The sequence below is a fragment of the Stomoxys calcitrans genome, chromosome 2 (genome assembly GCF_963082655.1).
Source record: "Stomoxys calcitrans chromosome 2, idStoCalc2.1, whole genome shotgun sequence".
Lineage (NCBI taxonomy): Eukaryota > Metazoa > Arthropoda > Insecta > Diptera > Muscidae > Stomoxys > Stomoxys calcitrans.
In genome coordinates this window covers 101,941,211-101,955,366 of record NC_081553.1, presented here as the reverse complement: position 1 = coordinate 101,955,366, position 14,156 = coordinate 101,941,211, and the positions used below count along the sequence as shown (strand labels likewise).

The following is a 14,156-nucleotide window of genomic DNA, read 5'->3' as shown; positions in this document are numbered from 1 at the left end:
AAGATGATTAGATCACAGATGGAGCATTAACTCGATGTTGTTGTTTGTTTGTTTAAAAGTGCTTTGGGGGGCCATTGAAGATGGATGCCATTCATTACCTTTTCGAGTTGTTCTAGCCACTCTCTATGATGGACTAACTGAGTGAATGGCTACTTAGTGTGTTAATACGTGCCACCAAATCATCACCGATGGCTAGAGTGACTGACTAGCTGACTGGCTAGCTGGCTGCTAATCAAAAAGAAAAGTCATAATAATTTAATGCAACTGAAGGTGAAGTCATACCACTTTTTTTTGTTGCATCTTCAATTTTACTTTCTAAGTGCAGAACTGTTGTTTTATTGCCAAATTGAAATGGAGTGCTTAGAATTGTAATTTTGTACGAATCGTATGAACACTTCAAGCGTCAATAAGTCATTTATTAAAATTTAATTTCCACAATCGACTGGAAATTCCACTTCAATGAGAGGTAATGTTAACTGAAAGTTATAATTTTCATGTGTTGAGTAATATGACAGTAAGTATAGCGTATGTCTTTTGTCAACACTCTACACCTTTTGAAAATTATAAGCTATAAGCTACCATAGTGAAAATCGGTAGAATCGCAGCAGGAGACATTCAATGTATCGTCTAAGGCCAAAGCCCTCAACTTCCAACTTTTGAGTTAGGTTAGGTTGAAAAGAGGGTGCAGATATTAATCCGCCCCATGCCACTATGGACACACACCTAAGCCAATAATCGGTTCGTTGTGCGCTCTAAACACTATAAAGTAACCTCTAAAAAGAAAATTTTAAGTTAGAAATTCCGTGCTACTTACAAAATCCTTAATTGTTTTCAATACCACTCCCCAAAGTTAGTTCATGTCTGGTATTGTGTCTCCACCTAAGTGTGGGTATCTGTTAGATGCGAAAGCCGGGCAATGACAAAGGAAATGCTCCAATGTCTCATCATATTCCCCGCAAGCCCTACATATATATATAACTATAACTTGCCGCACCGATTTTACAGAAGTTAGCACGTAGTCCTTTGTGTTCCGTTATGATACCAATAGCTATACTGACCTCCTTCTTGCTTGCTTTCAGTAATAGCCTAGTTTTCTCACGATCTGGATCCCCCCATAGGATTTGCTCCGTCCTACCGACCGTTTCGCTGTTCTACAATGTTGCACGCGCATTCGTCGCCCACTCCCTTAACTCGGACTGCCTCGACCCGAAAGGCTCCGGGTTAACCAAGTTTATTGACGGCAGTCCTCTGGCCTTCACCGTCAAATCGTCTGCCCTTTCATTTGCCCTTCCTCCGTTATCGCCCGGCATCCAAACGATGCGGATTTTGCCAACCTCAGAAAAGGCGTTAATCTCCTTCTTACAATGCAAGACTGCTCGTGACCTTACCGCGCTGGTTGTTATTGTCATTATTGCAATTTTACTGTCCGTAAAGATGTTCACACTCGACGTACTCGCGTTAGTACCTGACCACTTCACGCATTTCGTGATCACCCGGATCTCCGCCTGCAGGACCGTATTATGGTCAGGCAGTCTAAGACAGATCTCAGTCCCTGGGTTCTCAAACTAAACCCCCAGGCCCACTCTGTCCTTTAGCTTTGATCCATCCGTGTAACATGATCTTCCAGATGGCAATACTAGGGTGCCGTCAATCCAAGACTGTGTCGATGGCAGCAAAACCTCACACTCGACTTCAAGGTTCATCTCAGGTATCCGATCGGAAACCTCTTCCCTTCCTTCCAGGCTTCCTATTGTCGCCTCGATAATACCGCGATAGTAAAAGCTACTCCCATCCTAAATCCATTCTTCCATCGCCTTAAGTCTCATAGCCTCAGTGTCTGCCTCACATTTAATCTGTATATCAATGGGTCGGCTAGTCTCCAGTGCCCTAGCACAAGAATAACGCCCAGGTACTTGGCCTACTAAGACATTGATAGCTCCATAATGTCCAAAACCAACCCCATGAAAACTTCAAACTGCCTCCTTCTGATGAACACTACTGCAAATTTGCTCATGAGAGACCGCTACAAGTTTAAGCCCAATGGTAAGGTAAAGTTGGCCACAATAAGGCCAATTATGATTCCTCATCTTCCTTCGTCTTTCCTTCTTTCGATGAATTCTCTTCACAAAGCGAACCGTCCGTTAAGGGACTTTCTGGTGCACCGGGATGAAAATCAAACCACAGTCAAGGTAATGGCCTTAGAATAATTATAGTGGAAAGTGGCGCCCTTGTAGAGATGTGGATATCCATCACTGACATTTTTTTCTGCGATTCTAGCCAGGATTTGAAACTAGCGTTCAGTATCAACATAAGTATGTGTTAGTTCCAAGCAAGTCTAAGTGTATGGTCTCTCAGGCACAGCTCTGTGTCATTATAATTGTCGAAAATGAAATCCTGGGAAAGGATTTACCACCCTTAAGGCTTTGGGTTTGACATCAATTAGGTCAAAGTGCGTGACGGAATGTTTGGAATCTCTGAATAAACTCCGGGCGAACAACATGTCTTGGTTTCTCGGCCACGATGGTATTGCAGAAAATGAGAAGACGGGCGAAAATACCAGGAAGGGATATTCCACTGTGAACGAGCCAGTTGCCAGCCTTGCGGACGTGGTACTTGTCGAACTACTAAACAAAGTGAAGTTAGGGGCCAATCCGGTGGCGATGGCGACGGCGACGTAGCAAATTGAACCTGGATGCCTAACTGGCACTCTGGCCTATCGTCGACCGAAAGAGGACGAAGGAACTTCTTGGATATCATTACTTGGTATCCCACATCCTCTGTGTCACCCCTGTAAGTACTGGTCTTTTCACTGAATTAAACACAAAACGGACAGCACTCCTAGCTATGTGGGAAGTCTCCCTTTTGGAAATGTTGCATATCCCGAAGACAACTCAAAATACCTACCCTTCTGAAATGGTTTTCTTTCCTTATTTTCCTCACATGCCAAATCCTAATCAAAGAATAATTGCATGTCAAACAACCTCTTTGGAGGACTGAGAGCATCGTTCATTTTTTATGATGAGCAAGCATCATCTGCATTAGGCTTTTTGTTGTCCATCATCAAAACCCAATAATTTCCAGTTAGATTCGAATAACCACCTCAAGTCAACTCAAGCCCAATGCAATTTAAAAGGTGCAGATGTTTGAGTGAAATTCCTTTAAAACTTAATACATGGCTTACCGTTATTACGCTCATAAAATAATCATAATTTTTAATTGTAGACTAGTGACTGGTTCTGCCCGTCTCATCATATCTCCACATCATCATCCTTTCGGTTTCATTCTTTGGTCAGGGAATGTAGGTGTTGCAAGGTGAGCAATTTAACTAGGAATACTATGATTAAACATTTTGTACCATGCCATTTTTGTTACTTCTAGAATTGATTTTTTCGCCTCGTAATTGATTTCCACAAACATGCAGCGAGGACATTATGAAAACTTTGTATCGATTAGTGTATGATGGCCTAGTGGCTTGTCATGGTATGAAGATAAGGAAGTTCCAACAATGTTTTAGGGGAAATTTCTATATAACGATTTATTAAAATTAATCTCTTCATGAAACTCGATCTGTATGAATACTAAAAGTCGTGCATCTCCAAATTCCCTTCGATGTAGCTGACCACATCATGAAGGGCACTGTCAACCATTGACCAGAGATGCTGCGTCTGCTCACAGAGATACGGCAGACCAACAGATCACATGCCTGGATCGTGAAGCTACAAACACAGAGAAGTTCCTATAGTCCAATATGTACAGAGCTAAAGTGGCCCATGCTCTCTTACCACGAATAGTGAAAGACGAGGAAGCAAACATCAGCGAACAGTATACGTACAAACATGTCCAATGGACTGTGGCCTGAGAATAAATCTGGAACTGCTGCAATATGGTCCCCATGCTGCACATATCCGATCCATGACATATGAGACCTCACGATCAGCAAATATTTGGGAGTCCAGCAGAAGATGGAACTATAGCAAGCTTCGCACAACATTACTCCTTGATGAGATTGACAGACGCCTGGGAGAAGATAAAGTCAGTAGAGATACTAGACTTATTATCGAGAAGACTATGGCGGAAATCACAAGTTCGTATATATAAATAAGCTGTATTGTCGATTTTGGAGTGAAGATCAGTCAGAAGCATTGCAAGAGCTACCAATGCATCCAGAAAAAGTCACAATTTGGTGTGGTTTATGGGCTGGTGGCATCATTGGGCCGTATTTCTTCAAAGATGATGCGAAACGTAACGTAACTGTGAATGTCGAGCGCTACTGTGAGATGATATCCAACTTTTTTTTTTGCCCAAAATGAAAGGGCTTGAATTGAAAGACATGTGGTTTCAAACAGACTGTGCCACATGCCATACAGCACGCGTAATTTCACATTCGGGACCGGTCAATTGGCCGGCTACATCGTGCGATTTAATGCCTTTAGACAATTATTGGGGACCTATGTTAAAGCTCATGTCTATACAGACAAATCCGCTTCAATTGACACATTAGAAGACAATATTGAAGCATTTATTCGTGAGATACCGGCCGAAATGTTTGAAAGAGCATGCCAAAATTGGACTAAGCGGATGGACCATTTGAAACGCAGTCACGTTCAACATTTGCATGAAGTAAGCTTCAAACATTATATTATATGGCCGTACTATCCATTCAAATAAATATTTCATAAAATTTTCTGAATTTTATGTGTTTTTTTAGCTTTCCTATAGCTCTTAAAAAATCACCCTTTATATCGCGAAATCGATAATCGATATCGAAATCGATACTAATGTGGGATTTTAAAACCACCAACCAGAATAAAAGCTGAAGAATAATACGGCAGTGCAACATTTTGGGGCGATTGGACAATATTTTTGTTTATAGCTAAACTAGCCCGGTCCGCTGCCTTCTTTAACTCTCTAATATTTTTTAGGGTGGGGACACTTCACCCTGAATGCGGATATCAAAGTTAGGGGGTGCTTTAGGGCGTACCCTAAAACACTTAGCTCCAAAATTGGATATCAAATTCGTTTTCTACTCTCAACTACCTTTCATTTGAGTCCCATATTCTCATAATGAGCGAAATAACCCATTTAACGTATCTTTAGGAGGAAAAGCCCCACCTAGACATAAACGCAATTTTAATGTCATATTCGTTATCTACTCCTTAATACCTTTCATTTGAGTCCCATATAGCCATGGTCGGCTAACATACCCATTTGGGAGTATTTGTGGGTGGGCGACCTCCCATTACTTGGTTCCAATGTTTTATGCCAAATTTATAAACTACTGCCTAATACTTTTAATTTGAGTCCCATATTTGGACATGATCTTCGAATATATCTGTTTACAGGAGTTTTGGGGTGGGGGGGGGGGTCCGCTGGGTACTTGGTCCAAAATTTTAATACAATACCTTTCCTTATTGTGCCCATCGGACCACTTTCGGATATGGGTGGCGTTTTGGGGGTAAGCCTATGTTTCCTTCCAGACAAACGTTCACAATCCATGAAAATTTTAAGAAAATCGGTTCAGCCAAGTATCATATACGTGACCCCCTTTGATTTTGTATGCCAGATTCATTTGAGACCCATATTGAAATGAACATCCAATATGTCTGTTTGGGCCAGTTTTGGGGTTGGGGCGACGCGATGGGTACTTAGACTGAAAGTTTAATACCATATTCGTATTCTACTCTCCAAAACCTTTCATGTTATACCTATATTGTCCCGATCGGTCCACTTTTGATTTTGGGTTGCGTTTTTGCTATAAGGGGGAGGGTCCGTCCCCCTTCCGATACCGAAAAATTATATAGCCTATGTTTCCTTCCAGACCAACCTACACAATATGTGAAAATTTCGAGAAAATCGGTTCAGCCGTTTTTCAGTCTATACGGAACAAACAAACCGAGTCCCATATATCCGTGATTGACTAATGTGCCCATTTTGGGCGTTTTTGTGGGTTGTTATCTACTCCCGCATACTTTTCATTTGATACCCATATTGTCCTTATCGGTCCACTTTTGATTTTGGATGGGGTTTTTGGCGTAACGGTGGAGGGTCCGCCCCCTTCCTTTATCAGTAAATTATAAAGCCTATTCGTATTTCCTGACCATATTCATAGTCTATTGCCGAATATCTTTCATTTGAGTCCCATATTATTATGATTGTCAAATAAACCTATTTTAAGGGGTTTTGGGGCTGGGGCGGCCCCTAGAGACCCAACTTTTATTATGGAATTCATACTCTACTCTTGAATACCTTTCATTTGAATCCCATATTGTCCTGATCGGTCCACTTTTATTTTTGGGTAGTATTTGGGATAAGGGGGAGGGTCAGCCCCCTCCCGATATCAAAAAATTATATAGCCTATGTTTTCTTCCAGACCAATCTACACAATCTGTGAAAATTTCAAGGTGATCGGTTCTGCCGTTTTTGAATCTATACGGAACAAACAAACAAACCGACAAACAAACACAAAATTAATTTTATATATAAGATTATATAACTATGATATAGGTCAAAATAAAGATGAAATCGAACTTAGCCTATAATGACTTTTCGTTTCAAGTATACATATGTATGTAGTACATTTAAAAAAGATAAAGAACAAATTATAAATTGCTTTATGAGCAACCCCATATCTATTTTGAAATGTTTTGTGCTTTCATTTGTTGAATTATTTACCATATTTATTTTATTAGCAAAATGAATTGCGCCAACAATTTTGTCATTGCAACATGTTGCTAGCAACAATGTTAGATTTTGTTGATAACGGCAAATTTGGGAGGAGTCCGCAACAAGACGAGGTGGCCGAGTGGTTAAGGCGTTGGACTGCTAATCCAATGTGCTCTGCACGCGTGGGTTCGAATCCCATCCTCGTCGAATTGTTTTTTTTTGCAAATTTTTAAAGAAATAATTTAAATTAAATACAAATAGACAAAACAAACAAAAAGGTGGTTATGTTGATTTTTTTCCATATGGAAGGAAGCAAGTGGGAGCTAAAGGGCTACTGAAGCCCAGTTAAATGAAGTGTGATTTATGCGATTCCAATAATTTATTAATATGGCAGGTAGTTAAATTAGAAGACAACACACCTTCAATATGCTTAGATTTTTTGCAAAAATTTCATAAGCGATTGAGATTTGGGAAGAACCGGTTTCATTATAGCAATAAATATGCATAGTCTTTAAAATATGAAAAAAAAATTATGTAAAATTCTTATTGTATTACTATGGACTTAAATGTATAATCGAGACTGTAACTGAAATCTTACCTTATAAAAGTGAAGAAAGGCACCAAATAATCATAAAAATCCATACCTGCAAAGAAAAAGAGTACAATTTGAAATTTGTATGAATACTACTTATGCAGCCTTTATAATTCAACTAGCTGGTTCGGTGTACTTCGCTACACTCGTAAGTGATTCCCGCCCCCTTTTTAACAACGTTCAAATTTGAAAATAGTTTATATTCGTATTAAACTCTCAAATGCCTTTCATTAGAATCCCAAATTGTCCCATTTGGTACACATGTCCATTTGGGGCATAATTTTAGGATGGGGCGACCTCCCAGGAATTAACCCTAATTTGTATATAAGATTCATATTTTATTCCCAAATATCTTTCGTTTGAGTTCCATATTGTTCCGTTCGGTGTACATGTTCATTTGGGACATAATTTTGGAATCGGGAATATACCCCAAATTTTTATACAAGTTTCGCATTCTTCCCCCAAGTACCTTTCGTTTTAATCCCATATTGTATCGATCTACATGTCCGTTTGGGGGTGCTTTATGGGATAGGACACCAAGTTTCGAGGTGTCTCCAATTACTTGATCTTCCATCGAGCTTTTGGTCTTCCCGGTTTGCGTGTACCACCGTGTTTGCCTTCAAAAGACTTCTTTGCTGGAACTTCTTCATCCATTCGTGTAACTATGCTATCGTCGTCATACAGCTCGTTGTTCATACGTCGCCTATTTTCTCCAATAATGCAAACTGGTTCATTTATTTTACGAAGAATCTTTCTCTCAAATACTCTAAGGATTGCTTCATCTGCTTTCACAATTATCCATGCCTCAGAACCAAATAACAACACGGGTAGTATCAGTGTCTTGTATAGTGTAATCTTCGTCTGTCGAGAGGTGATTTTGTTTCTAAACTCCTTAGTTAGTCCAAAGTAGCATCTGTTTGCCAGTATACGGCGGTCCCATGGTAGATCAAGTTGCTGACTATGATTGAAAAAAAAAATACAATTCAATAAAACTTTTCTGTAAGTTGTTACTTCAGTTATAAACTGAAGCGCAGAGGTTAGCTTGTCCGCCCATGACGCTGAACGCCTGGGTTCGAATCCTGGCGAGACCATCGAAAAAATTTTCAGCAATGGTTTTCCCCTCCTAATGCTGGCAACATTTGTGAGGTACTTTGCCATGTAAAAACTTCTCCCCAAAAAGGTGTCGCACTGCGGCACGGCGTTCGGACTCGGCTATAAAAAGGAGGCCCTTATCATTGAGCTTAAACTTGAATCGGCCTGCACTCATTGATATGTGAGAAGTTTGCCCCTGTTCCTTAGTGGAATGTTCATGGGCAAAATTTGCATATAAACTTTTTTTATCCAACAATGGGTGTCTCCATTCCGAATATTTCCCCGGCCAAATTTATTCTAAATTATGACAATATTTTTAGCCAAAAATAACAAACGAGGTGCTCTCTACCGTTCCAGTTCAATTTTGATTGGAAATACTGATGTTTGATGATATTGAAGTTTTTCCCAATTTTTTTGTTCACTGATATTTTTTTGACTTCCTTAAAATGGCGACTTGTTTATAATAGGAATAACAAATCCAACAATTGTTGCAATATTATGGCATATTCCGTTTTGCACTGACTGGAAGAAAGTCTGTGTTAAACAATTAAATCAACAATGATTTTTATTTTGCTGTGCTGATATTATTTTGACCGCAACTGTATGTACAATTCGTGTGATAGCACCCACCACATGGACACCCACCAGCACATGGCCGGCAGAGACTTACCGCATTAAGGTGCTTCAAATTCGTGTTCTTGTGTCATTTTAGAGGGGCTTAGAAATACAAATGTTTTGTTATGCAATATTCACGTATAATTTACTTTAGCAGAAATTTTCAATTTAATTTATATTATTAGAATGTTTATCTGTATCTAATTTCTTATTTGAAAGTCACCAACTTCTTCTAATGGGCACACCACCACATGCTGCTTGATATGCCAACATTAAAGGAACACATCTGGCATCTCTTGCTGCAGCTGTGTATAGATACCGCAAGCTTTGGTCGATAATACAGTTTCGATAAAGCTATTGCAACACTTTCGTATGGCCATTCTCTGGCCAAGGTCGACGCAGACGAGGTGGCCGAGTGGTTAAGGCGTTGGACTGCTAATCCAATGTGCTCTGCACGCGTGGGTTCGAATCCCATCCTCGTCGGTTACTTTTTGTCTTTCTGATCGAACGAAAATTCATGAATTTTAATTATTAGCAGGAATATACAGTTAATAAGCTAATAGTTCTTGTTATTTATTTATCATATATGTTTTTTTTTATTAATTTGTTGTTGCATATAAAATCCTTATTTAATGAAAAAAGCTACTCGACGAGGATGGGATTCGAACCCACGCGTGCAGAGCACATTGGATTAGCAGTCCAACGCCTTAACCACTCGGCCACCTCGTCACTTGGCGCATTTTGGTTCAAATTCTCATTTATTGTTAGGTAAAAAAGTTAATATTATTATTTCAAATTGAAATATTTATGTATTCACTGAAAATTAAAGCAAACATGATCAATTCTAGTTGGGCTGTGTCCTACATTTGCGCGTAACTATATGCATTGACTGCCGTTATCAATTTAAATGCGTCAGCATTGGGTATTTATTGAAAAACATATGGGGTATTCCACAAAAAATAGGAGTTTAATTTTTATAATTAACTAGCTGGACATGGCGCAAACCGCGGCGCCTCTTTCACTCTCTTAATTTATTTGAGCTCTTTACTGGCACGGTCGGGAAAAAGACCTGTTTGGGGGTGATAGTACCGCCTTTCAGATATTTCGCCCCAATGTGGATATCATGTTGGTGCTCTACTCCCAAATTTCATTCATTTGAGGCTTATATTGCTTTGGTCGGTAAATATGTCCGGTATTGGGGGTGTTTTTGAGGGTGAGTTGGACCCCCATGTATCAGATTCGTGCTCTAGTATTGCAATAGACAGTATATATGTGTGGTTTAGGGGGAGTTTATGAGGTGAGGCGTCCCTGAAATATTTGGCCATAAAACAGATATCAGATTTAAGCCCCTTTTTGCCATAATTCACAATCACATCACATGGGGCGGCCACCCACGCACTTACCCCTGAAAAATATCAGCATCGTGCTCTACTCTCAAATTTCTTTATTTGAGCCCCAATTGCCATTGCTTTAGGAGAGTTTGTGGGGTGAGACGACCACCAAACACTTGGCCTCAAAATTGGATATCAAATTCGTTGTCTACTACCAAATACCTATTATTTATTGCCATAGTAGCAAACATGGACGGTTTGAAGGGAGTTTAGGGGGCGGACCCTAAAATAATATCAGCATCGTGCTAGAACATGGTTTTGTTTGAGCCCCAAGCATTTCAGGACCAGAAACGTGATCCTGAAAGTGGGTATGAATTTCGTGCTCTACTCCCAAATGCCCTTCACTTGAGTCCCATATTGTCATGATCGGTAAATACGTATGTCTGATTTAGCGCTTTTTTCGGAGGTGAGGTGGTCCCCCAACCTCTTAGCCCTACTCTAATATACCATACTATTATTAAAGCCTCATATTGCCATTGGTTTAAGAGGAGTTTGTGGGATGAGGCGTCCCCCCAACACTTTTAGCCCAAAGTAGGTTGTCAAATTCGTTTTCTAATCTCAAATACCTTTCATTTGAGCCACATACTGCCATGGTCGGTGTATACATGTACTCTTTATGGAGTGTTTTGGGGAATGCGAATGCGTTTATTTAAGCCCCATATTGCGATGGTCAGTAAATAATTGCTATTTGTTTTGGGGGAGGGGGTAGATCCCCAGAAAATTGGTCCCGAAAGTGGGTATCAATTTTATGCTCTACTCCTCAATACCTAACATTTGACCCCCGCCCTGACCTGGTGGGAGAATATGTCCGATTTAGGTGTGTTTTGAGGAGTGGGGTGGTCCGCCAAATACTTAGCCCTGACTCAAATATCATTTATTAAAATACTAATACTCTCAAATATAATTTAAATATTTTAACTCCATGTTGCCATTAGCCTCAAAAATTGGATATTAAATTCTTTTATAATCTCAAATACCTTTCATTTCAAACCCTTGTTGCAAAAGTTAGCAAATATGTCCGGTTTGGGGTATGGTAGTTAAGAACCAAATTGTCATGGCGTGCAAATACGTCCTATTTTGGGGGTTTTTATGGGGGTGGGACGCGGTCTATTCCGAAATACCTTTCATTTGAGCCCTATATTTCCATAGTCGACAGACATGTGCGGTTTAGAGGTGTTTTGGGGGATGGGGCGGCATTTAGTGATTTGGCTCTGAAAATGTCTATAAGATTCGTGCTCGCCCAAATACTTGGTCCCACAATTGCTAATGGATCTATCGTCTAAAAAATCAAATAATGTGTCCTGAGCATTGCTTTCTGCTGCCGAATTCAAATTGTGCTTTAGTAGTTGATATTAGAACTGTAACGATGGCATCATTTTTTGCTAATATTCGCTGGATCATTTAGTGGAAATTGTTCCACCTTGTTGGCATTTCTTGTACCAATGTATTGTATAAGAGAAGTCTTCTTGAGCCATTTTAAATTTTTCGCCCTTGAGAAATCTGACTATGGTCTTACACTTTGTAGCCAAAGCTTTTACTAAATCCTCGTTGTCAAATTTAAAAACATATTGAACCACAAGATTCAATGTGTAAGCAAAGCATGAAAGATTTCAAATTTTTAATATTTCGAAAGCTTTCAGCATTGAGCTCGCATTATCCGTAACAATACAAACGGTTTTGTTGAGCACATTCCAACGGTTTAAAATATTTTTCAAAGTTTCTGGAATATTTTGAGCCAAGTGGTTGGTTGTATTCAATAGTTTTCTTGTGGCTAATGACGCTGTTTTCAAAACATACACGAAATGGCATGTGACGGCCAAAAAGCTTTGGTTGGCGCTCGATGTCCACAAATCGCATGTGACAGAAAATTCAGAAACACCTTCTAGCATTATAGACGAGTATAGATGATTAACTCCAGAGATGAAGATGTTACTTGAAGTAACGGCATTTGCAATCACAAACTCTCGTATACCCACGATTACGAATCTTATATTAACTTCGAATGAAGGGTTGGTTTGGACCTCTGTGAGCTGTACTGGGGGAAAATGAACTTTATAGGGCGCACCTCCGATCTTGCTGAAATTTGGTATGTACATGTGGGTTTAATCCGAATCTGAAGTCCTTTTTTGAGGCAAAACCCCGTGGATCCCCCTAGGGGTTAAAAACTCCCCGTCTATGAAAATTGGTCCTACCTAGGCAATATCTATGTATATCAAACGAAAGGTATTAAAGAGAAAAATTTTAAATTTTTCCATTTTAATTTGTAATCTACTCGTCAACGCTTTCATCTGATACCCATATTGCCTAGTTTAGGAGGTTCCAAAGTTTCAAGGCCTCATAGCTCCATCTCTGGTCCAAATTTTAGACACTTTTTGGGCACATTTGTAATCTTTTCGTTAATACCTTTCGTTTTATATGCATATTCCCTAGGTTAGAGCACTTCGCATTGAGGTGGAGTTTTTCGATCCAAGGGCGGGTCCGAGTGGTGGGAGACACCTTGAAACTTGGTGTCAGAGATTATAAAATGAGCGCAGAAGAACGAGGCGCTTGAAACGCTATTCTACGTTTGTCTAGTGGAACAAATGTTCTGCCAGAGCGAATTTAGTAAAGTAAGTAAAGGAGGGTCCACGGGCCTTTGTCCCTAAAGAGGACTTCAGATTTGTAAAATCTAGGGTTAGGTGTATATGTAGGCTACGTCAAATTATGGATCTATGGGGACCATGTTTGGAAAATATATAGAAAGGGCTAATGCATTACTTATTTAAAAGCAAGAGGTAACATTAGGAGATTAGATATATTTCGAGTTCAGACTCGGCTATAACAAGAAGGTCCTGTATCAATGAGCTAAGAACTTGAATCAGATTGCACTTATAGACATGAGAAAAGTATCTCCCGCGTGTTTTAAAGGAATTATCCAATGCACGCGTCTGTTATACACGCGCGGACCCAAAAATGGTACCTTTGGCTCCAAAAAGTACCTTTTTAACTTGTTTTTGAGACTATTTCGCCAACCCCATTTATCATCCCTGATCTGCCTGCAGATGTATTAAAAACTGCAGCGTAATTACACCAGACCAGACGGATAAATAGACAGACACAAGATAATCGCCGAAAAAGCCTGCTATAAAAACATTTTGTGGGAGTTTCCAAATTTTTATTTAAAATTTTTGGTATTTATATTGTATTTTTTTATTTTTATTGTTTTATTTTTTTTTTATTAAATAAAAATAAAGTAACAAAATATTATCGACGAGGATGGGATTCGAACCCACGCGTGCAGAGCACATTGGATTAGCAGTCCAACGCCTTAACCACTCGGCCACCTCGTCACTGCCGTGGTCAACATCCAAAGGTAGTTTTGTTGCCAGACCAGTTCAAACAGTCAGCAAGCTTCTGCTTTTCATCTATTCCACCACCAAACACACACACACACCAATCATACGGCAAGGCTGAGTACTGCCTTAATTTTACCGATACTGTTGGTAATGCAGTACTTAGAGAAGGTGGTGAGTTGTTCACTGTATTATCACCAAATACATATTTTGAAAGCATTGCTGACCAATACGTCAAGGTGTCGCTCTAGTAAACGAAATTTTTGACAATTTTGTTTTTTTTTCCTGACAATTCCATAATAGCCTGTTTGCAGATGTCGAGCGGTTGCTTTAAGTTCGTCTGGGCTGCTTTTTCCGATCTATATTCGTCTATATAGACGGCTTTATTTACGATGAGTTATTAACTCTCTTGACGAATCTGTTTATACATCGAAATTCTTTCCATTTGGTCAAATTGCTGGTCGTTTCGAG

At 39.6% G+C, this 14,156-nt stretch overlaps 4 non-coding genes across 4 annotated transcripts; 2 read left to right on the top strand and 2 right to left on the bottom strand.

The window, feature by feature from the left end:
• The first annotated feature begins 6,788 nt into the window (after positions 1-6,788).
• On the top strand, positions 6,789-6,870 carry Trnas-gcu (transfer RNA serine (anticodon GCU)). Its single transcript has one exon. It is a non-coding gene; the product is annotated as a tRNA-Ser (tRNA).
• A 2,493-nt stretch (positions 6,871-9,363) lies between these two features.
• Trnas-gcu (transfer RNA serine (anticodon GCU)) lies at positions 9,364-9,445 on the top strand. The gene has a single exon. It is a non-coding gene; the product is annotated as a tRNA-Ser (tRNA).
• A 164-nt stretch (positions 9,446-9,609) lies between these two features.
• On the bottom strand, positions 9,610-9,691 carry Trnas-gcu (transfer RNA serine (anticodon GCU)). The gene has a single exon. It is a non-coding gene; the product is annotated as a tRNA-Ser (tRNA).
• Positions 9,692-13,600: 3,909 nt separating this feature from the next.
• On the bottom strand, positions 13,601-13,682 carry Trnas-gcu (transfer RNA serine (anticodon GCU)). Its single transcript has one exon. It is a non-coding gene; the product is annotated as a tRNA-Ser (tRNA).
• Positions 13,683-14,156: the final 474 nt, after the last annotated feature.